Here is a 26,918-nt window from a genome sequence, read left to right as displayed (position 1 = left end):
GTGACCTTGGTAAGAGAATAGATGGTGGCATGGCCAGAAGAGGAGATTGAGGCCAAGGGCAAAACAGCTTCTTGCAGTCTCAGCTTCTTGCAGAACAAACATTAGAAAGGGGCCTGGTTCAGGCCAAAATTTGATGAATTTTGTTTTATGAGAAGTTGGTTTCGAAATTCTGTTGGGACTTCAAGGAAGAGATATTATAATCAAAGATATGGATTTAGGGGTCATGGGCATTGGAAAAGCTTTGGAAGAAAATGAAATCCACCCATTCCCCCATCATTGCACCATGACCACTCTTCGTAGTTTGATGAATTTCTTTATACAATTTATTCAGTTTTTCCTCATTAAATACTATGTAATAAACAGCTTTCTGTGTCTCTTGGTGAATATCTGTATTATTATCTAAGGGTTGTATGTAACTTCTCATGTTCCCCATTAAACCAAAGGACATCATGAAACTCTAGGTGTGATCCTGGAGAAAACAGGCAGAGGGAGAGCATGGGTGATAGGAGAAATGAGAATGGGCTGTGAAGAAGGGCTGGGAGAAGACACACTTGGAGCAAGATGGAGACCAAACACCGCCTACTGTTGTAGGAAATATTAGAGGGCTCGTGGAGACTGATGCTGAGGAAAACCATTCCCACATTTGGAGGTGAGGATGTTATTAATAGTCTTTGGAGAACAGTCGAGTTTGGGGTTGGGAACAAATGAGCTCCTGAACGTATTGGGAACAAATGAGCTTCTGAACACAAAAGAGCCGAAAACACTTGGAAGACACTAAACATGCTGGAGAAATAGGATAAAGATGAAACAAAATAGTGGGGAATGCGGCAGGGAGTGGGGACAAGGGCACACACAAAAAAGTTGGCTTCAGCAAGCAGTGGGGCCATTTTGTTCCTCAAGAGTAAAGTAAGGAGAGGTGGTGAGCTGAAATGAACATGTTTGAAAAGCAGAAGGGGAAAGATGAGGGCAATCCGCTGGCTTCATCTTGTCAGCGCAGTAGGGAGCGGACCTACTACAGGGTGGCAGACATGAGGTCCGTGGAAGAGCCACATGAAACAGGCGTAGGTACTCAACAGAAAACGAAACCAACGGTCGTTCAGCCAATCAGGGTCCTAACGGGATAATGTCAATTAGTAGCCCGTCCAATCAGTGCATTCTGACCTTAGCTAGCGAGTCTTGCGAAGTATTTGGGTAGAGCCAGAACTACCGGGTCAGCCCTAGATTCAGGCATGTGAAAAATGCCCGAACGAAAAAAAGCAGATAATTAGAGGCAGGTGAAGAAAGAGAAAAGGGGACCTTAACTGGAAGAGCAAGGGGAAAAGGACTGAACTATACACTGCAATTGTCTTCAACACACACATACACACACACACACACACACACACACACACACACTATATCACACACAAAGTTGTAAGATAGATACATGACGGAGTGTTACTCCCATTATAAAAGAATTCTTGATGTTACAGAAAAAAACCCACCCCTCGTTGCTCTCCATGGCCCATTGTTTATTTAAAATACAATTTGACAAAAATTCAATAAGCAAGCATTTTTCTGAGACACGCCTATTATCCAAAGTGAGGTTTGCTCCCATTGTTTCTGCTTATGCAGAAATGAAAGCAAAGGTGGGTAGTGTGTAGATTTGGGACTTAGATCATCAGTTTCCTTGCCTGCTCTGCCTGCGGATGTAGTTTGCAGTGAGCCGTTTAAACTCCAATCCATTCCCCTCATTCATAAAACCAAGAAAATAATCTCTGCCTATTTCAGAGATGAGGATTATTTTACCTAGTGATGATTAATGACCTGATATCAGCACAGCAGTCTCAGCTTCTTGCAGATAAAAAAGGACGTGTCCCGAGATGCCTATATCACTTCATTGTTTTTCCTCCTTGGGAACCTTAGCTGATTTGCTCCAGTAAAGGCTTGGGATGTTTCCAGGGGGCGTGTGATGTTCTGGGGGCATGGGATTTTAAAATGTGTTTGATTTTTTTTTTTTTTTGTCTTTGATGAATGTTACCGTGTAAAATAGTGCGATTATAAAATACTCTTTTTCTGTAATGGAATTTTTCAAAGCAGCAAAGTGCGTATTTTATGTATTGTTACCCCTCTGAAAGAAATGAGCTGCAATTTAGGTGAAGAACCAGGACACTTAAGTGAATGTCCATCTCTTTTCTCTTTTCTTAAAGACTCTATCCAATGTGTTCCCCTTAGTGGAAGTCACGACCGGCCAGGGCAACCATTGCGAAGTGGTCATTTTTTCCCCCAGCATAATTCTTTTTCTCTGTTCTCCTGTTTATAAGGATTAGGTTTCTCCCTAATCATCTCTCTAGTGAATTATTTTTACTTTCACACAGCAGCATACACAGAGTCAAACTCATTTCTTTCTTTTAAAGGGACACACACCTTGACTCCTTTTTAGGCAAAAAGCAAACCACAAAAGCCTTATGGTTTTGGCGTTCCTTTTAAAATTCGTGCCTTGGTGCGTTAATGTCACAGTAATCCCAAATACTGTTACTCCACAATTTACTAGAGATTACTCTGCTTTAGAACATGCTACTCTGCTCCTTCTGGCTTTAGGTTAATGGGCAAAAATATATGGTTTATAATCCTTTGCAAAAGTTTTTTTCAAATACACAATGAAATGAAACACAGATACACACCAATGTGAGCAAATAACGCAGAATGCATGATTCAAAGCAAGCTAGAACAACTCGGAATTCCAGAGAGGAAAAAGAAAGTCAATTTTTCTTTCTTTGTGCAAATGTCTAAAAATCTGCAAAACAGAAAATAATGCCATTTCTGCCTTCCTTTATTTTATGGACTATTATAGGCATACATTTTTTTCTGTTAATTGCCTTGGATTTCACGGTTAAAGAAACACGCATATATATGCTCCGATAAATTTGGTGTGTACATTTATTTACTTGTATTTGTGTTAAATACAACATGTTAGCAATAGAATGAGTCCAAAGGAGAGAACAGTGGCCCAAGGACTGTCAGGAACGAAATGGTGCTGTGTAACTGTTCTGAGATCAGAGGAAAATGCAAAGAACTGAGGAGGATTAAAGGAACTCCAGGAAGCTTTAGGAGACCCATAGAAAAAAGGGACAGAGAGAAGCAGGAGTGGGTGGAATGACTGCAGCAACAGGAAGCATTATTCCATCACCGAAAGGGCAGAATAACACTTAAAATATATGGAAGAATTTATACTCTCAAAGACTAGGATAATCAGAGTGAAAAAAAATTATTTCTCTTTTCAAGAAGGTAGAGGTCAAGAGGGCATCTTGTCACATGTTTTAAAAACACTTCATTGGGTTTTTAATTTTTTTTTTTTAAATGCACAGATATAGAGTACAAAGATTTGGGATTTTGAGAAGAGTTTATTATATTAAAACTGAATTGAGTTGTGTCCTGTATAACATTTTTTTCCAAGTGGATATAAAGAATAAACATTATTTTAGCTGAAAAAATATCAATCCCAGTGGATATAGACTTGTCAGTGGAAATAGAATATCAGGTAGGAAATATAATTGCTAAAAAACAGGAAATGGTTTATTTTTATTTATTTATTTTTTTTAAAGATTTATTTATTTATTTATTCCACAGAGATAGAGACAGCCAGCGAGAGAGGGAACACAAGCAGGGGGAGTGGGAGAGGAAGAAGCAGGCTCATAGCGGAAGAGCCTGATGTGGGGCTCGATCCCATAACGCAGGGATCACGCCCTGAGCCGAAGGCAGACGCTTAACCGCTGTGCCACCCAGGCGCCCCAGGAAATGGTTTAAAACATTGAATTCTCCGGGACGCCTGGGTGGCTCAGCCGTTAAGCGTCTGCCTTCGGCTCAGGTCATGATGTCAGGGTCCTGGGATCAAGCCCTGCATCGGGCTCCCTGCTTGGTGGGAAGCCTGCTTCTCCCTCTCCCACTCCCCTTGCTTGTGTTCCCTCTCTCACTGTCTCTCTCTGTCAAATAAATAAATAAATCTTAAAAACAAACAAACAAACATTGAATTCGCCAACATTACAACCTCTGCGTGTGTTTGTAACTACTGTCCTTAATAAGTCTGTTGAAAAAGGAAAATAAACTTTGACCTAAATAAGAAGCCAAACTTAAAAAAAAAACAAAAACAAAAACAAAAACCAGAAAACTGTAAGACTTAGCAACCCTGCAGGTTTTAAGCAAATGGACAAAATATGAGTAAAGATGATCACACGTTTCTGTTGCCGAGATAGATGCTGATTGCGAATATAACCACTTGAGATGTACGAGCAATTATATACTAAGTCTTGGATTTCACTCATCCTGGGAAAGGCTATGATTATCTCGGCAGTTAAAAGCTATCTGGAACATGTATCCTATCAAATCTTGTTCGTTTGTGTGTATCCCTTTCCTTAGGTCACAAGTTCTTTCCATGTGAGAGTTCCCGCTCTTCCCATAACATACAGTTCACGGTGCTGGGCAGAGAACATGCAGAAGGAATTGTTTTAAAAAAATTAATACCTACTGAGATACTTCTGTTGACATTTGAGCATTCCAGAACATGTACACTGAGGCACTCTGGCTGAGAATCACTTGGCCTTTTTTCATGTGTGAATGTCTTCCTATTCTTCTATTCTTTATTAAGCAGCACTGTGGTAAAATGTGCCGGTATGCCGAGAGGGAAAATGCAAACATTTGTACAAATCTCCAGAATGACCTCTTCCAGAGCGGAAATAAAGACTGCTCCCAGATCCACTAGTTTCTCGGTATCACTTCAGCCCTCTAAACCCCCAACCTTCAGGTAACAAAGGTAAAATTAAAATAAAGTAGTTTGCTTTGGCAACTCAAGGAACCCAAGTTTATTTCTTGCGACATCTTTTCTTTGAGTCCTGTGAAAACAGATTACCAAAGGAAAATGTGGCAGTAGGTGCACATTTTTTAAATGGAAGAAATTGTTCCCCAGAACTTTTCAATAAGAGAAAGCATGTGACCTCCTTTCTGTGAGACCCACAGTACAGTAAACAATTGAATCCATATTCAGCCAGATGCTTCCAGTGTGTAAATTACTCCCTGGGTAAATGTTAGGCACTTTTGGAGCCGCATTAACTCTTTCAGGCTTCGAGTATGCAATTTAGTAAATTACCACTGCCTGCACGTAATGGTGCTCCAGGGACCGAAAAAGATTAATGTAGCTCCAGAAGTGCCTAAGTTCCTCTCGGGGAGAGCATCTGACTGAATGGAAGGAGCTTGCGTCTAATCATTCTTTGTTAAAGGAGGCATTCTTTAAAATTCTTTAAAATAAAGTTACCTTCATTTTCAATACTACCCATTCCCTCCCGAAAGCATACATACTAAGAACTTGATTTTTTTTTTCCTTATTGGAGACAAGGTTTATTTTTGGAAAGGTTTTCACTGACCCCTTTCCCTGTTTTAGAAAAAAGAAAATCACAGTAACTATTAGTTCTTGTTCAATGTGTTCTTTTTGTCATTTTGGCACAGCTGACTTCCTTCTGCTTAATCGCTTCTCTGAAATTCCCTCCTCTGAAATCATCCCTTACTGCTTTTCCTATTACTTCTTGGATAGCCATCGTCTTTCTTTCATATTGTTTTCTCTTCTAACCCCACTGATATTTATTACGGACCCCAGCTTGGCTCCCACCTGTATCTATACCCACAGGGCTCTATTGATCTCTCCCAAGTTCAGGGTCTTATGTGGGTGTGATCCGTTCCTCCAGGCAACCATGCACTTCCTGCTTTATACCGTCTCAAATTCAATTTGAGTCTATGGGTTATCTTCAGTTGGGTGTCTCACCACCGGTTCAGCACATAATGAAAACATGGAGCCTCTCTCATGGATCAACTCATCACGTCTCATCTTCTGCAGCCACGGGGCACCTGTCAGAAGCCTAGAGTAGTTGCCACACTGATAAGAAAATGAAACCTTTCCTTGCCTCATAAAGCCAGCTGGTCAACGACTTGCTCCTTTTTCTCACATTTTTTTCCTTTGCCTACCCTTACGATGATCTCTTGTGAATGTCTCCATTCCTCTCTCATTCAGTGTCACTTTGGACTATTTTGTGACTCCCTTCTAATGCCTGACGATAAATGCCCAATTTGCCTATCTATTTCTCCAAAAACCAACCAAATTCCAACAAACTGACTAAAGGGCAGTGATGTAATACTTCTTTTCTATTTTGATGAAAAACTTGTTTCTTTACACAGAATTATATATTAAAAGGCTTATATAATATCCGTGTAATCTGTCTATAATCTTTGCTACCACCATGTGTTGGTATCAATAGATTTGGATATTCATGCTGGTTTGTATTAGGTCAATTTTTAAAGCCCAAGAATCATACCTGTTACATTTTATTAATAGTTATTCAGTATATAGGCCCTCAAGTCCCTCTGCTGATGAGCCTAGGACTATTTGAGGGACCTAAAAGCAAACAGAAGAATCCAAATGTGCATAGAGGATCCGAAGTAATAGAATGCGTTCGTTAGTGCGCCTAAGGAAGAAATTGGTACTGAATTTTATGTAGAGACTTTTGAGCAAGACAACACAGCATATCAGCTATAGTAATAAAAGAACATTTCATGAAAGATTTGGGACACAGTGAGTGAGATTTGGGTAGGCAAAATAGATAGCAGAGATCACAGTGACAGGAACAGTGCAAGAAGGAGAGGCAGGACGGTAGAAATGAGTAGGGCACATGCTGGAGTTTCGGGGTCATGGGCTTCTTCTTGTACTATGATGGGACTTACTCAATTTCCATCCGTTTCTACCTTGTTTCTCCGTATTTCTTGAAATACCATCCAATGTTTAGTTCAGTAGATTTCCCTTGAGTATATTTAATTCATTCAAATCAAAACAATTTCAAAAGAAAACAACAGGGCTAGCTGATAAGATTTTGCAAAGATGAGAGCGAAAATCAAATGCCGTCTTATATAGCAGCAAAAGAATTACCATACCTAATTTAAGGTAAATATTTTAATTTCTATTCTAGTCATCGTTCAATAGCTAGTGGGCATTTTAGATTTAAAAATTAGAAATTAGACATATGGAAAAAGAGTTGTGATTTTTAAGACTCTGCGACTTAATGTGAGTAAGCTGATCTGGCCCAACTCTACCATTTAGTAAGTATTCCAAGTGGGATATGGTACATGTAACTAGTAGATTGAGCATATGAGATTGCCACCATTCAACCATTTTTTATCTTCTCCAAATAGCTATTTCATAGGGTTCAAGTTAGACATTTTAAATAATCATGTTTGGATATGAAATTTATTTTATAGATGTAGTTTTGTTTCAGCCCTGGGCTCTCCTTCCAGACCTCAACTTCCCAGAGGATATTGGACTGGGAAGAAGGAGTCTCCAATGTGGGAGAGATGAGTTATATGGAAAACAACCTTTTAACACAAGGAGGCGTGTAAACCCCCAGAGGAGACTGCCATCTCTCTGAGAGATAACTGCTTACATACACAGAGCCCATGTGATCCTAGGGATAAAAGTATTGCCTCTGACATTGAGAAATGGACACCCCTCCTTCTCTACCTTTAAACTCAAGACTTAGTCCTTTAGGGGCACCTGGGTGGCTCAGTGGGTTAAGCCTCTGCCTTCTGCTCAGGTGATGTTCTCAGGGTCCTGGGATCAAGCCCCACGTCCGGCTCCCTGCTCATCAGGGAGTTTGCTTCTCCCTCTCCCTCTGTCCCCTCCTCCCTCCCTGCTCATGTCCCCCCCAATAAATAAATAAAACTTTAAGAAGAATAAAAAATAGTCTTTTAAACCAAAGAAGTTGCCCCCATTGAGGTAAAGCTGGTAAGAGAGAGCCGGGACCTCAGGGAAGGAGGCTTTCTAGTTTCTGTTTGTGGCCAAGGCAACTTTCTTCAAAAAGGTTTCTATCTGCCTGGCTTCCCAAGTCCTTTTCGGATCCTGGTTGTAACTGGCAGACCTGCGAGCCCCACAGAAGCCCAGCCATAACTATCAGGGAACTCATCCTTTGCCATGGGTCAGGAGTGAAAAAAGAAAAAGAAAGAAAAAAAACAAGAGCAGGGGGAGGGGGAGACCACCCACCTCAGTTTTAATTCTGGGTCTATCATGTCTAGCTGTGTGATACGAAACAAATCATTTGACTTCTCTGAGCCTCAGTTTGCTGAGAAGGCACAATTTGCCACGTGTGTCTCACAGACTGTCGGGCTGAGTGAGGACACGTAAGAGGGCTTCGTACACCGTACACTCTTCAAGGGCTGTGCCAGTGCTGAACATCATGATGGGACAAAAGCCTGACAAACAACACTGGTTCCCAAGCAGGCCACCCTGGTCCCTCCCAGCCTGTGCCTGGGCCAAATGTTCTCCCTGTTCCCCATCTGTCACAAGTCTTCTGTGCAAGAGAGAGCAGCATGGCTAGAATGAAGGTTTTACCACCCCTCTCAGATTTTCACCTTCTATTTTCTTTACTTTTTCCACTCTATGAAGTGTTTTACTTCGGCCATAATTTTTTTTCTACTTTAGAAAGCCAATAAGAATTAATCAATCAATAATTGTGTTGATGGGGGAAAAAACCAATAAAAGTAGAACCATAAGAGGACTTGAACCTAATAACTTTGAAATATAAAGGGGAAGCTTTATCCATGGGAATTTACAGATATTACTTGGCCACCAGACGGCTTCCATATTTCTTCATTACTGCAATACAAACATAAGAAATACAGAGAAAAAAAACCTCTATATAAGTGCTATAAATTCTGAGCTGAATTCCCTAGTCCGTACCATGGTAGTCTTCCAAGGACTTTTTTTCATATATAAAATCAGGCTTAATTTAGTGTATATTTTGCTTCTTCAACAAAAAATGTGGAAGAGTTTCAAGCTTAAAAAAAAAAACCCTCACAAATATTTGTACTAGTTCTCTTTGTACAAATAAGATAACCATTAAATTTTTTTACTTGACAAACTGATCTACGGTTTTCAAAATCTCCTCACTCCCAAGTATTAAATTTTGTAACCCCTCACCCATCACGCCACTCTCAAAGGTCTTCTTAGGTCCTTTCTAACAGAAAGAGGGGCCGTGGTTCCTGCTTCCCTCCTGCACTCCTGTGCCTTATTTGTTACTTTCCCGTTTCAGGTAGTGAAGTGTCCTTTTGTTGCTTAGTTCCTACCCGAACCTTCCATCTAGGCTTTAGCTTCTTTCTTCCCATTCGAAAAGAACCATCAGTCCGTAAAGTCCCTTTCCCTGTCATAATGGCTCCTTCCATGTGATCTAGCCCCTCCACATTCTGCTCCTCCACTCCAGGACCTACTTGTGAGAAGCTGGGCAAGTCACTGGTTTGATGGAGGCTCAGCTCCCTTCACGTACAAACCATTCAAGTAGACGACGCCCCAGGCCCCTTCTAGCCCTTCAGTTTTAGGATTCTATGCGCACTGGCTTCATGTTCTCTTCCGGCTACTTTAAAATGGCTCATTCCATCCACTTCCACTCTCTATGATGAAGCTTCTAGGCTTCATCTACCGTCATGCGGGCTTACAGATCTTGTGACAGGGACATGATATGTTTAGCTTTCCTGCAACTTTACTTGGACAACCTTTGGCCTTTTCACCATCACATGACTCCCCACGGCCACTCTCCTGATTTCATATCGTCTTTGATGTGGATTGTTCTGAGCCTCCATCCTCTTCAACCGAATCCTGATTCCCTGATTATCGTTTTTAGTATGAACTTGACACAGAAATTCCTGGTGATCCCACCCCTGATGATAAGGGTGAAGGGGTGGAGAACAAAAGGGGCAGCTCTAGGTGAGACAGGAAGGAAGCAAAATCCTTTATCTCCTTGGAAAAACAGACAGTCTGTTTTCCTGAGAGACTCTCATAAACCTGGTCTTTCCCACCTAACGCCCGGGTACCTTGGGCTCTCTCGCGGTTCGGTTCTCTTTTATTGTTTTCACGTTTACATGACAACATATCCTCCCAAAACTTCATTTCCTATTTAGTAAAACATCTTTAATGCAGCCTTTCAAATCTGTCTCGCCATTTTTCCAAATGATCAATTCCCCTAATTAGATTAATTAATCTATGTTAATGCTAAGGAAAGAGTCACATTCACTGTGATATGATAGAAGGAAGATGGGCTCTGAATACAGAAAATCTTAGGTTCAAATCCTCTCTCTGATACTTAGCAGTGGGACTTTGAGCAAGTTTTCTTAATTAACAGGCAATGATACAGTGCTTGCCATATACCAGGACTCTTCAAAACACTTTAAAAATACTTCATTTTTTAAGAGTCTTAATTTATCTATGTATGTCGTCCCTATGAAACCAAGCCTATGAAGTAGATGTTGTTGCCATTCAGCAGTTCAGGAAGCTGAGGAACAGGGAGATAAAGTATCCTGCACAAGGGGCAGGGCTAGTGAGGGAGAAGAATGGGAATTTGAAACAGGCCAGCCACTGTATGCTCTTAGGCATAATACCATTCTGCCTCTGAGCTCCAGCGTGCTCACCTGAACAAAGGAGGATCATATTTTCTGGGTGGGGCTGCAGGAATTAGAGACACTATGTATACGACATGTGGCCCAGCGCCTGCTCCTTCATCGGCTCCCAATACTTGGCAAATAAGGTCTCCCTTGTTTTTGCTCTTACTGCTCACTCTTCCTCAATCACCTTTGCTGGTTCCTTCTCTTCTCTTCTATTTTGACTTTGAAGTGTCAGAGGGCTTGGTCCTTAGCTTAGTCTTCATCTCATCCCAGGTCATGACTTAAAACTTTTCTGTGTCTACGCTAACAACACCCAAATTCTTGTCTTCAGCCCAGACTTTTCTCCTGAGCCTTTATCCACATTGATATCACTGTCTGCTTGCCCCATTACCACTTGATTTCTCTACATCTCAAGCTGACTCTATGTAAACCTGTACCACCCACGGCCTTTCACATGTCAGTTGATGGCAATACCATCCTTTCAGCGGATTACTGTCAAACTCTTGAATTCATCCTCTATATGGCAGAATTGTGACCCCCCCCCCCCAAAGGTGTTGAAGTCCTAATCCCCAGTATCTGCTGGTGGGACCTTACCTGAGTGTAGGGTTTTTGCAGATGATGACATTAAAATAAGATTAGAGTAAGCCCTATTCTAATATGACTGGTATCCTTACAAAAAGGGGAATTTAAACATAGAGAGATGTGCACTTACTGTAGACAACGTGAAGACACAGAAACACAGGTAGAATGCCATCTATAAGCCGAGGAATGCCTGAGGCTACTAGAAGCTAGGAACAGATGCTCCCTCCGGGCCCTAAGAAAGAATCACTGCCCCCCCACCTGAATCTCAGATATCCAGCCTCCAGAACTGTGAGACACACATTTTGTAGGACTTCGTCAAGGCAGCCCTAGGAAACTAATACATCCTCGATTTCTTTCTTTGTCTTGCAGTCCACTTACACTCTTTACGCTCACCTCCTTGGTTTTACGTTCTGGAGTTCCTTTCATGCCTCACTCATGTATCCTAGTACCTAGACCAATATGTTAAAATCGGGGTACCTGGGTGGCTCAGTCAGTTAAGGGTCCAACTTTTGGTTTTGGCTCAGGTCACAATCTCAGGGTGATGGGATCGAGCCCTGCATCAGGCTCCATGCTCAGTGTGGAGTCTGAGATTCTCGTTTCCTCCCCCTCTTCTCCTCCTCCCCAAAATAAATAAATAAAATCAAAATATGTTAAAATTAGTATCTCCCAGTTATTTGCACATATGTTGAAAACTCTACTGTAAGAGAAAGAAGCTAAAAACCAATTACTATTCTAACTGTGATGTCCGACTTTACATTTTGATGTTGCACCATTACTGTCCATATTATAACAGATAACAGATAACAACTGCCTTTCTTATAATCTATTTGTAGCTCTTCATTCTAGTTTTGCCCATAAGATGTTACTTGACCTGACTGCGGATGGGCTGCATTCATATCTTAAGGTCTGCTTAAAACTTCCCCTCCAGTCAGGGATGGTTCTGTGGCAAAACTAAGTTCTCTTTCCATAAACAGCAGGTGAATTAATTGATATGTACAATAATGTGTACTGGATATGCCCTTAATCCACAGACTCCGTTGAGCATAGAATACTGCATTTCCTTATTTTTCTCTATATGAGCTTAATTCTGAATTCAACACATGCTATCCCTGGGATCAGGAGATTCTATCTCAGTCAAGATCATGGTAAGGTGGGGCGCCTGGGTGGCTCAGTTCGTTAAGCATCTGCCTTTGGCTCAGGTCATGATCCCAGGGTCAGCGGAAGCCTGCTCCTCTCTCTCCCTCTGCCACTCCCCTGCTTGTGCTCTCTCTCTGTCAAATAAATAAATAAAATCTTAAAAAAAAAAAAAAAAAGAAAGATCATCAAAGCCTTGGGTCTTACGACACAGTAAGGTACTGGAGTCAATCCCTGCAATTGCTGGGCACCAGTCTCAGAAAGTCCCCAGGCTGTGTGATCTTGTTCGGTGTCAAATCTCCAGGATATAGAGTTTGAAAATTTTTAAGGAGACTGGAATTCATTGCTACAAGTTTAGCCTCACCAAAAGTGTCATCCAGCCATCCTCTCTAGAATCTTTCTGGGGAACACTGACTAATGCTTCAATGTTAACATTTAAAAAAAAATTCTGCTTCTAACAATGGAATAATGTGTTTGCATTCTTTATCACAGAAAGATTATGCTATTTTCCTTCTCTACTAAGTCTCTGGAGGAGGGTTTCCCATGCCTTTCATCTCCATTTCCTCTGTAGCATGAAGAAAAAATGCTAGTTTGCTAAGTAATCTTTGCAAATGGAACCAGAAGTCACCTACCAATATGGCGGCACAGAAGTTGCCACTTTTGCCATGATAAAGTTAATCCAATTATATCACTCTTACATGCTTCTCAGCAGCTATGTCACCTCCCCTACCCCTGGACATTCTGCATTATTAAGGGATGAGAGGATGGGGTCCTCTTCTCAGCTGTACCTGTTAAGTTAGTACACAGCAGCTCTCTTGACCTGGTCAAGCATTACCAACCTTGAGCTTATCTGCCTTCTTGCTAAAGGGAGAAAGAAGATCTTTTTTGATAGAAGAATATCGATAGAATGTAAAAAGCCGAACAGTTTAAGAACGGATATAGTTTTGCCACAGCTGGTATAAGGAAAAGAGTTGGGGGGAGCATCGTGGACAGGTTGGGGAGGCAGAGACAGAGAGAGGCTTCTGAATAAGGAATGGCGATAAGACTGAGTGGCCGGAGGGTCCAGGGCACGGCTTGGCAGGAGCAACGGAACAGGCAAGAGAGGGAAATTGGGCGCCTCACCAGAGACCTCGTGTGCTCGTCAGAGAAGTTTGGGTCAATTCATAGGCAATAACAAAAGCTCTGTAAATTCTGGCCATGAGTGTGCTGGGCTGTGCAGGGGCTGGTGTAAGCAGGAGTTCCAGCCCACAGCCGACTATAATCATCCCGATGGAGGTAAGCAGCCCCGACGCTGAAGGGCGGCTGGGGGATGATAACAAACCAGGAGCAGAATGAACTAGGAAAGAAGGGGGATTTGCATGAGTAGCAATGCGGGCATGAGGCCAGGTAAAGAGTGCTCCCCGATATAGATGTGGGGATAACAAACACTGACAGCTTTTTTGGAGACACTCTCCCTGAAGATGAGCACCCTGTATTCGCTGCTGCAGCTGTCTTTGTTGTTATTGGTCGATGACCCAAGATTTTGTGATGTAAGCCAAGGAAATGAGAAACCAAGTCTGTTTGTAAAAAGTGGAAGCTTTGTATTGCTGCGAGTAGGAGGCAGTGCCCCTGCTCCGCCCACACCCTTTGCGCGCCCGCAGTTCCTACACCGGGTTTCTTGCTGCGATAGCACCTGCCTGCCTGAGAGCTCCGCCTGGATGCAGGAGTGCGGCAGGGAAACGTGCTGGACCGACCCAAGATGCCATGGAGTTAAGGACAGATGAGAACTGGTGGATAAATCCTCCAGCTTCCTTGCTGCTCAGGTGGGACAGCTCGGCACACACAGTCTCTTCAAGGTAGAGGTCCGCAGTAGGGGTCGGTGCCAGGCACCCAGGGCACCCAAAGTAGTCAAGTTAACCTCCTCTTTAATGTGCCTTCTGTCTCCTTCCCCCTTTCCCTGTCTCACTTTCCCCCCTCCCTTGGAGGGCTTCCTGGGATCACTTCCCAAAGAGCCACTCCAGTCTTGCCTCAGGGACTGCATCTACGGGAACCCCAGGCAGATGCCACATAATTTCAAGTATCTACACACAACACCTCTGACAACCAGATGCCGTGAGCACAGACATCCTGCCTCACAGGCCCGCTCACAGCCATAGTGCATGCCTTCTGCCTTCCGCGACAGTAGCCTCGTAAGAATGTCTTTTTTTTCTTTTTAAGATTTTATTTCTTTATTTGACAGAAAGAGAGAGAGAGCACAATTAGGGGCAGCAGCAGGCACAGGGAGAGGCAGGCTTCCCACTGAGCAAGGAGCCCGATGTGGGACTCGATCCCAGGACCTGGGATCATGACCTGAGCTGAAGGCAGATGCTTAACCAACTGAGCTACCCAAGTGCCCCATCTCAAAATATCTTAAACCAGTTTCTCCCAAACCATCTTATTTTCACATCTGATGGCTCACTTATTCCACTGTTTTTGTTTTTGGTAGAGGAGTAAAAGGGAGGGCTTAGCCCCCAATAACTTTTATTTCTTGTTTGAAAATGGGGGAAGGCTGCTGGGCAGGATCCTACAGGTGGCTTTCTCCCTCGTGTGTACCTCCAGGATAACCCCTGTGACTTTCACAGTTGAACTTTATAACTGGGTTCCACTGAGTAAGTCACTTCTTCCTTCTTGGTTTCAGGATTTCTGCACTGGGTCTTGCCCTGGGGAATGGACAAAGGGCAAAGGAAAAGGAGAGAGTGAGCTGGAAATAGCAAATAACACAAGCGGTGGACATGGGGATGAAGCGATAATTAATTATTTTAAAAACAACTCTATCTGCTGTTTATGTTAACCTTTGCTAACTCCATTAGATATTTATGACCATAATTACATGCAAATAGCCATGAATTTTTCCAGATGGGATGCATCATGACTTTGGAGGAGGACAATATTTTGTGGTTGTTATTTCTCACTCTCTCCTCTTCCTTCCCCCATCCTTGCTTGTTATTATTGTTTGATAAATATTTTTTGAGTGCCTCCTGCATGTCAGTCAACCCGCTAGGTACAGGGGATAAAGTGGCAAACAGAATGGATCTAATCCCTGTCCTCAAGGGGCTTGATTTCTTCTTTCCAAATGCATTCCTTACCTAAAAGTATTACCCGTTGTGTTGGATAATAAATGCTCATTCTCTGCCAATCTCTTGCTCTCTCTCTCTCTCTCTTTTTTTTTTTTTACCTCCGAATATCATTTAAAAACTGCGAATAAGGAACCTGTGGCATAGACGAGTCTTTAACACCCTCCCCTCCAACACACATAATTTTAGGCATTTACTGTGGGACATACGTTTGTAGCTCACCAAAAATAGTGTTTATTCTTATTTATTTGAAAATCCTCAAATGCATGCTATAGATCAAACCCAGAGTTATTCTTTTGGCCAAAGAGGCGTGCTGGCAAACCACGGTCTGAGCTGCCAGCAGCAGACGGGGTCCAGGAACGCCGAGACAAAATGCATGTGAAGAAGAGATGAAGGAGAGACCACGGGGCTCTGTAACTCTGATTAAGTGGGCCCCTGAAATAACTTTAAAATGTAGACTTTAAAAGATATATCATACGATCACATAAAGGAGGTGGTTATGAATCACTGATGGTGGAAAAATCCTCAAGGAGAGTTCTAAAAACTGCTTGATGTGAAACAAGTGCATTATCTTTGGACTGAACCACAGGAAGTGAAAGTTTTAAGATGATAGACAAAAGAGTATTTTTTTTCTTTTACCTTGATGGTTGGGATAAAGTTTCTACCAAAAAGTCTAAGGTCAGCAATGATAAGAAATAATTTTAGGTGGTTTAAAAAGCTTAATTATATTGCTGTGTAGCCCTTTAGTAAATATGCCACGGAACCTGACAGTGAATTCCCATTAGTTATAATTCAGTTTTAAATATATATTAGAAATTTCACATACAGCCGTTATTTATTTACATATTTTAATGCTCATTCTTATTTAAATGACTACTGGTAATTTCATTTTACGAATCAATAAAATCAGAATTTATGCCTAGAAGAATACTATTTAGCTTTTATAATAAGCAAGCATCTGAGATGAAGGTGTTATCGGAAAGCTATCAATTATGGCTCAGAGATTTGCTTTCAAAATTATTCTAAGTGGAACACATGAGGAACTGTCTTTGAAAGTGATTTCATTATTAAAATCAGGCACAAAGAAACTCAATACTATTTATTTCTCTAAATCTTGTTTACTTGAATCGCGCTAATAACTAAAGAACACAGCTTAATTTATCTTTAATTTAAATCAGGTCACAAATTAACAAATTAAACAGTGAGTTTCCTAATTGTTTTTTGTCAGGTGGCATCCAAACTTGCAAAATATTTACCCACCTGAGTGAGATTTCAGCATAGTGAGAAATAGACCTTCCACTTTAATATAATTACTGAAATAGCACCTTATTTGATTTGGCGCTTACCAATTAATTATGTATTTTAACACTATAGATTTCAGCACCCTTGTTGTGAAGCACTGGTAGATTTAATTTAGAAAAAAATGCTACTTCCTTTATATTTGAGGTATCCTGAACTCATTCATGTTCATTTGCATTTAACATCCCTCACGCGGGAGACAACACAGGTAACATAGTTAAAGCTCAGGGCATGTGATACACATGCCTATGTCATGTGTCATGCATTTCATGGTGGCAAAAGTTGAGAAAGACTGATGACACATATACTATCATATTTTATGGTCAGTATATATCAATATTCAAATTTTAAAGAGGAAGGCACAGAAACTCAGGAATATTAAATGATTTGATTCATATCATAAGATAGGAAAAGGGGTTAAAGTAGAACTTTCCAATTAGTTCACTATAAAATCTTTGAAAAAAATCAAAACATTTGCAAAAACTGCTAAAAAACATGAATGTCTTGGGACGCCTGTGGGGCTCAGTTGGTTGAGGGACAATTCTTGATTTCTGCTCAGGTCATGAGATCAAGTCCAGAGCTTAGCTTTGTGCTTAGCAGGGAGTCCTCTTAAGATTCTTTCCCTCTCCCCCCACCACTCTCTCTCTCTAAAATAAATAAATACATCTTTAAAAAATCATGAATGCCTTTAATCATTTTTAATAATCAAGTTTCCAATTGAGTATCAATAGGCATCAATTTTAGTAAACATTTATAACATGTTTAGCAGCAGAACAATGTACTCAATGGACAGGACTTTCTGGATCCTGTAACTTTTCTTTCTTTCTTTTTTTTTTTTTTTAAAGATTTTATTTATTTATGAGAGAGACAGAGAGAAAGAGAGTATGAGCAGAGAAGGGGCAGAGGGAGAAGAAGACTTCCCCCAAGCAGGGAGCCCAATGTGGGGACTCAGTCCCAGGACCCGGGAATCATGACCTGAGCTGAAGGCAGATGCTTCACCAACCAAACCACCCCTGGATCCTGTAACTTTTCATTTCTTATTTTGAAGTTAAAAAAATTTATAAACCAACATCGAGTTTTCAAAGGATGTATGTGCAAAAATATATGAATGTGTGTTTGTGTTTGTGGTGTGTGTGTATATATAATGATTCCAAAATTAAAAAATAAATGCAGTAAGAACACCTCATACGAGATCTACTTACTTAACAAAATTTTAGTGCACAAAACAGTACTGTTACCTTTAGGCACAATGTTGTACGGCAGATCTCTAGAACTTATAATCTTACATATCTGAAATTTTATACCTGTTACAATGAAAAAAAAACCCTCTGTGGCGGTACATCGGCCATTTATTATTATTGGCAATTCTTCCTTTCATTAAAAAAAATTCTGTATTTTCTGTGGTTTTCTTTTTGGTTAATTCCAATATCAGCATTCTAGATGCTTTTCATCAGTGAGGTTTTTGTTTTACGAGCCAAGTAAAAATGCTTGATGCAAACCAAGGAAAGGAAAGAAATAGGTTCTAACTTCGCTTCTTGCCATTGGCCAGAGGAGCCATCATGGATTCAGGATTCCTAACTCAGGGGTCTCTGCTGTATCTCAAAAGCAGATGACCCCCACCCGGCAAGAGCCAATGACACATGAGTCCCAGATATTAGTTCTGCATTTAGATATTCTGCCTTAAGGCTCACTCAGCTATGGCTGGACAGGACCGACTGGGGGAAAACGAAGCCTGGAACTTGCCAGCCAAGAAGGGTCCTATAGGTCCTGGGCAACCACTTTCCCCTGCAGGTGATGGAGGAAGCTTTAGTCCAGGAGATGTCTTCAGAAAATATGGCATCCAGATCAAGTATGGCAAACAGGTCTCAGGTGAGTGAGGGGTTTGATACTCTCCTTCCATCCTTATAGATTGAGAGACAGAGGAAACAAAGTGATCCTCTTACACTCAATACCAGGACCTGAAGGAAATCTGTCAGCATGTAGCAAGGCTCAAACCAGTGGGCTAGACTAATAAGGGGACTGGGGAGGAAAAGGCACATCCCTGCCTATAGAGAGGATGAGTTTGGGCTTTACAACAAAGCAAAAGTCCAACGACGTCAGGTGAAGCACTTGGACGAGGGCAGGCTGGCAGCCCAAGCTGGTTAAATCTTGTAGGGTTGAGCCTGCGGGTTGAACTGAGCAACCCCAGCCCTGTGAGCAGCTCTGAGTAGGAAGACTCTCACCTCACCTTATTTACTGAGCAACAATTACAAATCTCTGAGGTTGGCATTCGTGCTATGTCACAGGGGACTATTTTAGAGACTTTAACCTGGCTCTCTTATTCCGCCTAGGAAGAGACCATCAGCGGGCAGCAAGGGCAAACGGGCAATGAAACGTGTTGATAAGCAGGCAAATGCCCTCTGCCCCATGGAAAGCGAGCATGGGAGAGGCCGATGTTGCTTCGAGACCAGATTTGCTTTACGGTAAAAGAAACAGTAGGGTTTAAATTGGTTCTAGAAATTGAACATTTTCTAAAAATAATAGTAGTAAATAACATTTATTGGGTCATTTCTTGAGTATCTTCCACGTTCTCGGCACTGCTCTGGTACGTTGCATACATAACGTACAGACTCTGCAATTATCTTGAAAAGTGAATATTATAATCACAATTTTACAGGCGAGGAACATGGGCAAGGTCATGTGACAGTCAGGTGGCATGCTGGACTAACAGTAAAGCCCCATCCTCCCTGTGCCCAGAGCTTGTCTGTCTGTTACGTTGCTTTTAGAATCTCGAATGAAACTGCAAAATTGAGGGAAAGCATGGCATTCCCAAATAGACAAATTATCTCTGTAATTGTAGATACTGGATAAGCAAAGAGTGGAAGAAAGCTTTTCATCCATAGTACCTCCTACTTAAATAGCTGCATTTAAAAAAAGTGTATATATATATATATATATATATATATATATATATATGGATTGGTGTGGCAAGGGGGAGAGAGAGAGAGAGAGAGAGAGATTCAGTCTTCACAGGGAGTTCCACAGGGGCCAAAAAAACAACATTGTGTTCCTCGAAACTCTAATAGGTGGCACAGGTGGGTCAAAAAAGAGTCTTCATCAGTCAAGTACAGATAATGTTTTGCTACTTTTGTGTCTGGCAGAGCTGGGAGTCAATTTGCTGGCTATTGTGGAAGGGGCCTCACCCATTTAAGAGATGGACTTGTTTTTATTCTCTCAGAGATTAGATTGGTGTTAGTCCACAATACCTTAAATTATATTTGAAACAAGCATTTATCTCATTCTCTAAGCCTTTACTAATTCTTTGCCAGAACCTTACATTTGCCCTTGGGCCTTCTGGGAGATAAGCTTATTTCAGCTCACATTGTATTCTTCTGGATCGGCTTGACTTGGAGAAGACAGAAAACACCAACTAAAATCTTGACTGGATTTCTCAGCATTCTGCCTGCTTGACTTTTATATAAAGTGAGAAACAGGCTCAACATGAGCTGTGGCCTTCTGAGATAATCTAATAGAGAAAATCTGTGGAAAGCCCTGAGAATAACTTCATAATAGTAAGTAAGGTAAAGAAAAATACTCCACCGTATGGCCCTTTACCGAGTAGCTAGAGGACAGACTCATGACCCGGGCATGACTTTTTTTTTTCATCCCCACCATCCAAAATTGAATGACACAGAGATCATTTTGATATCCGTTGAAGAAATCTCCTTGCTAACCCACACCCCTCAGCCCTTCTGAGGTCTGCCCGCCATGACACCTCGCCGGGTCTGTGCCTTCATCTGGTGACAAAATTAGCTGCAGTCTTTGTTATCTTGGGAAAGAGGGACACGGCTGGTGGTTTACAGTCAAATTGAGATGCAGGCATTTTAATGAATTGATAAAAAATGACAGATTCAGAAAGTCACTGTTTTGTAACTCCTAATGGAATCACGGGTCTAGGCAATAACCATCCAAGGATACTAGGACCTCTGGGTAAAAGGACAAGGGCGTTCATAATGGATGGATCAGGCAGACGGTACCAGAACCCACTGATCACTCTCAGCATCCCTCCATAAGTGTATGGAATTTCTTGCCTTTAAAAAAAAGGCTTGAATCTCCTCAACAAATAAATGACATTAAAAAAGAAGGAGATTATCACAGAATACGAAAGACAGGACAAAAAAAAAAATGCACCGCATGTCTCTTGTTTGGATCCTGATTTATACAAACTGGAGAGAGGCACTTTTGAGACAATCAGAGAAATTTCCATATGGACAGAATGTTAGCTGGTATGAGGCAATGATCTTGTGTAAGGTGTGATCGCGGCGTGGTGGTATTCTCAAAACAAATGAGTAATGTAGTAATTAAGTGTCTTTATTGACACGTTAAAGTATTTGTGAATGAAATGATTTGCTTTAAAGTTCTTCAGCAATAAAAACATAATAAATAAGTAATGGGGAGAGAATCGATGAAATGAGACTTGCAAAATATACTCTCTACTTTTGTATATACTTGAGAATGTCCATAATAAAAGCTAAAACATTCAGGGCTTTTATTGTCTTGTTCAAAGTACTCACTCCTAAAAGAAGTCCTGTGGCCTCTTATCCATAAAGAGAAGCAGGGAGATGAAGGAAATAGGCTCAGAATGTGACTTCTTGTGATTGCCTTTTTTTTTTTTAAAGTAAGAAGTAATATTTCACATTTTCCTCTAAGGGAGGGCACAGATTATGGCCTGTTTACCTATGTAAATGGATTAATTTTTCAGAGTTGTGTAGTTAAGTTGTTACAACAGGAAACTTGTATCAGGAAATATTTCAAACATTTAACAGAAAAAAAATGTAAGATTTTTAAGTTTGAGAATTTTATTTTCGAACTTTTATGTTCTGACCCCCCCTCCCCAAAGAACTACTCACTATTCATAGGTTTCACTGGCTTAGAGACTTCAGGTGGTTAGGAAACGGCCTCAATCAAGGTCATTTACACGGATACCGTATTGAACTTTTTCACGAAGGGGGTGTCTTGCTTTCCAGATGGAAAACCCTGAAACCCAGCAAATCAACGCAAATCTCATTCTCCATTCTCTGACCCTTTCCGTTTTAATTTTCCTGTTTCTCTCAGTGTTTGCCCCTGTATCTATGTTTATTCTCTCACCTGTGGCAAATACATGTTTTAGAAGCTGAGTTCCTGCTGGTGCTTGTCCTATGTTGACAGTATTCGGCCGTGCGTGCAGCGTACACATCACAGCACATCGCTGTGCAGAAGAAAATAAACTCCATCAACATATTCACAATAGGATATCAGAATGGCTCTTGTTTTCCGGAGACATTAAGAAATCTCAAAGAGAATCGAGGGACCATGAGAGGAGGAGCAGAGCAGAGGAGAGGCGGCTGGGTTGGGAGGAGGCAATGCCACTGTATAGACACATAAATGACAAAAGAAAACTGGCTTCAAACAGAATGTGTGTGAAGAGCTCATTCAAGCTCGAGCCATCCGACACACACAAACAAAAGTAACTGCCACAAGACAGATATAGTTGCTTACCGGAGATGGAAGTTCTGAAAGCTTTGTAAAATTATCCTGCATCTTTCTGACACCCTACATCCGTATCTTACTTTGTTGGTGGACCGGCCATTTCCCGAGGGACTATGGCGGGGTGCAGTCAAATGCCTCCCTGGCCACCCCCCTCAGGCAAGAGATACTCCTATTTCCTGAAACATCCAGTCAGAGGCCCTAATCAGTCTATAGCCGCCCCCCCCCTCCCGCCCCGCCAAGGTATGTCTCTTGCCCTTTAATCCTAGGAGGCTTTTTAGGAGAGACCTCATAAAATCAAAAGGTCATTGCTTTAATCTGAATCAATTCAACAGAAAATTTCAGAAGAGGTCAGCTTTTCTCTGGCTTTCTTGGATTTAGTGTCTTTTGCTTAAATTGAGTATAAAACACCCCATAAAACATAACAGAAAAGAGAGTTGGGCACTTAGCCTTGACCCACATCTTTTAAGGGTCATCTTCCTAGTGTTAACTATCCAAAATTAATTACTCATAACACATAGAACTCTTTATAAATTCCATGTGAATACCTAAAGTGATCATTTCTCTTTGCACCTGCTTATACAACAAGCATCTATTAAGTTTTAATTATCTCTTCTCATGAGCCTTTCATCTTTGGGTTCCATCCACTGCTAGAGGCCTTCGAAGATGGAGATTGGGATTTCATATGTGCAGTTCATTGAAGGACTTACTTGAGGCCATACAAGTTCAGAGCTTATTGATTAAAGCTATGAGGCCAACACATCCCCAAAATTCCACTTCTCTCTGAATTGAAACTACTCTTATTTTCTTAGGGAATCGGGGACAAATTTGGCCTGCAGTGTCTATATCCCTTCTAGAATGGAAACCTTATGATGAGATCAAAGTTTAAAAGCAGCCTGCTTTGTTCTTCTGGGCAAATTGCGCTTTGAAATTTAACATAAAGAAATATTGCTATGTGTAGGCACTGACTCTAAAGAATTATATAACAGACTAAAAGGGAGAGAAAGAAAGGGGGGGTGGAGTCTAGAAAACAGAAATATGCATTTAGAATCTCCTTTATATTCAAGTAACCATTGATTTATTTTAATATATTACTTGTCTTACTGAAATATAGCATTGTTTTGAATTTTATTTGTTTATAGCTATTGAAGGATTGGGCTCCCCATCTGCTTGAGACAGCTCTCGAACAAGTGGTATGACCAAATCTAATTATTTCGCTTGCTACAGCGGTAATATGCTGTATCTTCAGAAGAAATCGATTCTAAAATGTATTCAAAGAAACCAGCTCACCATCCACGTCAAAGCATTCAATAAAATAAACTTTGCTGTCTGGAAAAGTCTTGAGATACATTAAAAATCGAGGGTTGGGATAAAAGGGCAGAGCTGCTCTCATTTGAGTCTCCCTAACAATTCAGTATCAAAGAAAATCACTAATCGCTCAGTAGGCAGATGTATGTTCACCTAAAAAATCTTCACGTACCATTTATTTAGTTTTATTTCACTTCCTTTAGTCTATGTGTTGATAAGGAAATTGATATTCGAGTGCTGGCATTTGAATTTTGAGATGCTAAAAACCTGGCAAGAACAATGTACCTCTTATTTTAAGCACCACTCTAGTGTCTTATATACAGTTAGCTGTGACTATAAGCTTTACTTTGGAGGTGGAGAGCAAGCAGCTAATTTGTGTGAGGGCACGTGTGTGTGTGTGTGTGTGTGTGTGTGTGTGTGTCTGCATGTTTAAAGGTGATTATCACGCCATCTAATTTTGGCCGGTTTGTTTTGCCACATCTAAGATCATGGACTCTTAAACTGTACACTTGGATATTGTCTGGCTTCGATACAACCTGTTTAATCGAAACCAAATTCCTTTCCTTAATCCATTCAGCTGGGAAGGGAACTTCCCTGCATGATTTCTACTTCCAGCAGCAGATACAACAATACCCCAACTGCTACCACCAACAGACCCACACCTTGATTGCAGGAAACAGGTAAGACAGATGCTAAGTCACAGTACGAAAAGCAGAGGGATCGGATCTGCTTACCCATCTCACAAGTACTTTACACAACTATTGGCTGTTAATAACATTCTGGAATTTGGATTTTGGCTGACATTTTCAAACTTCATTTATATGATAGAAATGATTTGGATGCATTAAAATTAGGGTGGGAGAGGCAAGTAGAATAACTTAAAATACAGTAGGAGTATTTTATTTTAGGTGACTTGCCTATGCCTAATTTATGTTAGTTACTTAGTTTTATGTACGTACAGATTGGAGTGCTACCTCAGAAGAGTGGAACCCGTCTCTGTCTTTTGTGAAGTGATAACACAGTTACGGTAAAAATCCTAATCTAACAATGGTGACAGACTAGTGTCTTTCCTCCTTTATTCCTTCAATCTTTCTGTCTCTCTCTTCCTCCCACTCCCAACCTCCCCGATCTGTCCTGGGTTTTGGTTTAATATTTTCACTTATGCCAACTAAGGATTTTGGCTTACAATTTAAATTTTATCTTTCCAAGAGCAATGTTAACAGGTCACCATTATGTAAGAAAAGTGAAATTTACCAGTAGGTGGCCAAGAGTAGAGCAAGCAAGATCTTTACTCTTTCAAAACAATCTTCCAGAAGTTGTATGAGCCAACCTTTTCAAATATCCCACGTAATAGATTTTATAGGAAATCCTATAGAGACAATATACTTGTACTGTTCAACTATCTTGAAAAAACTTTTAAAAATCTATTTAAAAATCATGTTTGGTAACTTGAAAAATAAGTTCTTTTTCGCAGTCCAAATTTCTGAGTGGGACGATCCACAGTCATTTGAAATGACAGAATAATCAAAGGCACTGTAAAAAACCACTGAAAATAGTTCCATAGTCCCACTGAAGTCTGGCCTGTATACGTGGTGCTTTCACCTTTCTTCCTTCATTTGTTCCGTGCCAGCATAGAAGTGAGGGTCCAAGTTGAGAGCCGGCGTCAGGCAGCTTTAAGCAATGTGCACACTGGTTCCAATTATTTTAAGGTAGTATGTGCCCATGGATAATTGCTTACACATTTACTTATTCCTAATTTGGGTCTCACTCTTCCTAAGTAGCTTCATCATACCCTCTCTGAGCAGGCCCTTTGCACCCCTGGGCTAAATCAGACATCCAAAGTCATCTATTCACTAGTGCAGTGTTACCATTAGCAATGTGCAATGCCCGTCATAGAGCTCTGGGATCAGCAGGTGGTATTCTGCATGACCACGGTTGCTGGAGAGATAACGCAAAAATAATCTTCTGGGAGAAATAAAAGAAAATATGTAATGAAATCAGTACTCTAAAAAAATACGTGTTCAAGTAAGCTTAAAAGCCCATTTATTATACTTCTGTTCCAAAAGTATATATAATCATTTTATGAGCAGCTGATGACTTGAAACCAAGACTGTCTATTACAGTTATAGTCTACACAAAATTATAGATGTTGGGACATTTTTCCATTGTTCTACCCAGAGAATACCAACCCTCTTTATTTAAAGGCCAGAATATCCCCGGGCAAATTGAGTTTCTATGCTCAGTTGATCCAGAGCCTATTTCAAGCAAAGGCTGCCGACTATGTCAAAATGTATACTGATTTTGTGATATACATAGTTTTCCAAAGGACGAAGTGAGATCACCAGTCTCAATCCATTTGTGACTTGACTTAGATTTAAAGTTGCCCTCAAGAAATAGTTGGCTGGTATATAAGTGCACTGAAATATTTTACATTGAGATAACTTTCTCCTTCTCCTTCAGTTTTCTGATCATGAGTCAGTCACTAAAATTATCTTGAAAATTTTGAAAAAAAATCTATTATTGAGAGAATTCATTATATTAGTATAAGGCAAAACAGCCTACTTATAATCAACAATACCATTTTGAGTACTTTGTTCTTTTTGACATTTTCTAAAAGAACAGCTCTCCCTACATTAATCCTATAATAGAGTATGAAGTGCATGACTATACACAAATTGCATTATAATTCCTATTTTTCTTTAAAAAAGATGTCAAAGATAAATCTAAATGTGGTTTAAATATACACTTTGCTTCAAATGTTTAGGAAATGACGCCTAACACAGAGAAAAATAAAGCCATTAATTTTCCATTTGCATTACTTGCCCTTGAACTTTATTTGACATTTCTCATTTGCTTTTGCAATATAAAGTCCAAGATTCCAGTTTAAAGGATGTAAATGCTAGGTTTTGGTTTTGTTTGTGCATTTTTAGGGTATAGGCACTTAGTTTCTTAATGTCCACTTTATAGGGCCAATTTAGGCACCACTTTAAGTTGTCTGGCTCGCATCCATTGCCTGTCCAAACTCCATAGAGCTCTACTTCCAAAGGCTTTTCAAAAATTCTATCTGGACTATTTTACCTGAGAATATATCACCCACAATGTCAACTTTGCAATCTCAATTTATTTTTTTCTCTGTCAACTTTTTGTCGGTAAATAGTTCCTCCCCACCCGTACATGAAAAGAGAGAAAAGAGTACAGGGGCGGTGTAAGACGCCCATATGCAGGTAATGTAAGAGCAAAGTCAGACAGCCTTTGTTGCTTCACGGGAGACCTGGATTTATTAAAATCACTAACCATTTAAATTGAAGAATATCATTTTATTCCTTTCTCTCTCCCTCCCAGCTCCCTACCTTATTTTCTCCTTCCCTTCCGTATTCCTTCACACATCCTGAACAATTCCTATTGTAACAGGGACCGTGTCAGATGCGGGAGCCACAGGGTTAGTAAAACAGAGGCTGCCCCCACCCTCGGGGAGCTAGTCATTCAGCGAGAGAGACGGACAGTCAATAGACACTCACAGAGTCCTACAATCACAAAGTGGGGTAAGAGTCAGAG

The 26,918-nt window shown here is 40.7% G+C and overlaps 1 protein-coding gene across 1 annotated transcript in view; it reads right to left on the bottom strand.

The window, feature by feature from the left end:
- The window catches only part of TENM3 (teneurin transmembrane protein 3), a 1,574,093-nt gene that overhangs the window by 716,237 nt on the left and 830,938 nt on the right, over positions 1 to 26,918 (bottom strand). The gene's annotated exons all lie outside the window — the stretch shown is intronic.

Source organism: Ursus arctos, unplaced genomic scaffold, assembly GCF_023065955.2.
Source record: "Ursus arctos isolate Adak ecotype North America unplaced genomic scaffold, UrsArc2.0 scaffold_27, whole genome shotgun sequence".
Taxonomy (NCBI): domain Eukaryota; kingdom Metazoa; phylum Chordata; class Mammalia; order Carnivora; family Ursidae; genus Ursus; species Ursus arctos.
This window is presented reverse-complemented; position numbering and strand designations above follow the sequence as displayed.